Raw genomic sequence first — 2,107 nt, forward strand, 5'->3', positions numbered from 1 at the left:
ATCTTCTTTATCTTCTTTCAGATTGAATTTAACTTCCGGGATCACTGACCTCAGACCCATTATTTTGTGGTAATGGTCTGCATGTTCTTTGGTTAAGAACCTCTCTTGATTCCAAAGATTCTTTGGAGTATTCTCTTTCTTGCCTCTTGAATTGGTTTGTTTTCCCTTAAGTGCCATGATCTTGATGAGTCTTAGCTCAGTGATCACGAAAAAACACACCAAACTTAGAGATTTGCTTGCCCTCAAGCAAAAGAAAGGAAAGGGGAGAGAGAGGAGAAGAGGCAAATTCGAATGGTGGAGAGGAGGGGATGGCCGAATGTGTATTTATAAGAGGAGGGGAGGGATTTCGAAAATTTTGAAAGAGATATGATTGGTGGAAGAAAATAAAATCATGATATGAAGAGGTTAAATCTGAAAATTTGGTTATGCATCTAAGAAATAAGAGATGATATGATGAGTTTGAAAAGATTTGGAAAGAAACTGAAAAGATACTTGAGTTTTTTTGAAGAAGATTTGGGAAGGATTTGAAAGAAAATTGAAAAGAGATTTAGGAAATTGATGAATTTTTGAAAATTGAGGATGAATGATGCAAGTTTGAAACATATTTATGCAGAAAATTATGAGTCAAAACATGAAGATTTGAAAAATTTTGAAGTGGAAAGCAAAATCCCCTCCCCCTGTTTTTCTGGCGTTAAACGCCCAGAATGGTATCCATTCTGGCATTTAACGCCCATAAGTTGGCCATTGTGGGCGTTTAACGCCTAGCCAGGTACCTTGGCTGGCGTTAAACGCCAGAAATCCTTTGTTACTGGGCATTTTTCTGAACGCCCAGGATGCTGCAATTCTGGCGTTAAACGCCCAGAATGGTACCCATTCTGGCGTTTAACGCCCAAAATGGTACCTTTACTGGCGTTAAACGCCCAAAATGCTCCTTACTAGCATTTTCTTGCCAGTAAGCTCCTTTTCTCTGCTTTTTACGTTGAATCCTTCTGTAACTCTGTGAATTCCTTCAATTTCGATGATTAGTCTTTGAATAGAATTTATTTCAAACTTCTGCAAGTATTACTTAAAACAAATAACTTGCTAATGGCTGGGTTGCCTCCCAGCAAGCACTTCTTTATTGTCTTTAGCTGGACCTTGACTGAGCTTTATTCAAGCCTCAGTTTTGAGCATTCTGGCTAAAAATTGCTTTCAAGATAATGTTTGATTCGCTATCCATTAACAATGAACTTTTTATCAGAGTCAAAATCCTGAAGCTCAACATATCCATATGGTGACACACCTGTAATCACATATGGTCCCCTCCACCGGGATTTTAATTTCCCGAGGAATAGTTTGAGCCTAGAGTTAAACAACAGAATCTTCTATTCTGGTTCAAAGACTCTAGATGACAGTTTCTTGTCATGCCACCTTTTTGCTTTCTCCTTATAAATTTTTGCATTTTCAAAAGCATTGAGCCTGAATTCCTCTAGCTCATTTAGCTGGAGCAGTCTTTTCTCTCCAGCTAACTTAGCATCCAGGTTTAGGAATCTGGTTACCCAGTAGGCTTTATGTTCCAGTTCCACAGGCAGATGACAGGCCTTTCCATACACAAGCTGGTATGGAGAGGTTCTTATAGGAGTCTTAAATGCTGTTCTGTATGCCCACAAAGCATCATCCAAGCTCTTTGCCCAATCCTTTCTACGGGCAATTACAGTCTGTTCCAGGATTCTCTTTAGTTCTCTATTAGAGACTTCAGCCTGCCCATTTGTCTGTGGATGATACAGAGTTGCCACTTTGTGGCTAATTCCATATCTGACCATAGCAGAGTAAAGCTGTTTATTGCAGAAATGAGTGCCCCCATCACTGATTAGTACTTTGGGAACACCAAATCTGCTGAAAATATGTTTCTGGAGGAACTTCAGCACAGTCTTAGTATCATTAGTGGGTGTGGCAATTGCCTCTACCCATTTAGATACGTAGTCTACTGCCACCAGAATGTAAGTGTTTGAGTATGATGGTGGGAAAGCACCCATGAAGTCAATACCCCATACATCAAACAATTCAATCTCTAAGATCCCTTGTTGAGGCATGGCATAACCATGAGGCAAGTTACCAGCTCTTTGGC

This window comes from Arachis ipaensis, chromosome B05 (assembly GCF_000816755.2).
Source record: "Arachis ipaensis cultivar K30076 chromosome B05, Araip1.1, whole genome shotgun sequence".
In the NCBI taxonomy this organism is placed as follows: Eukaryota; Viridiplantae; Streptophyta; class Magnoliopsida; order Fabales; family Fabaceae; genus Arachis; species Arachis ipaensis.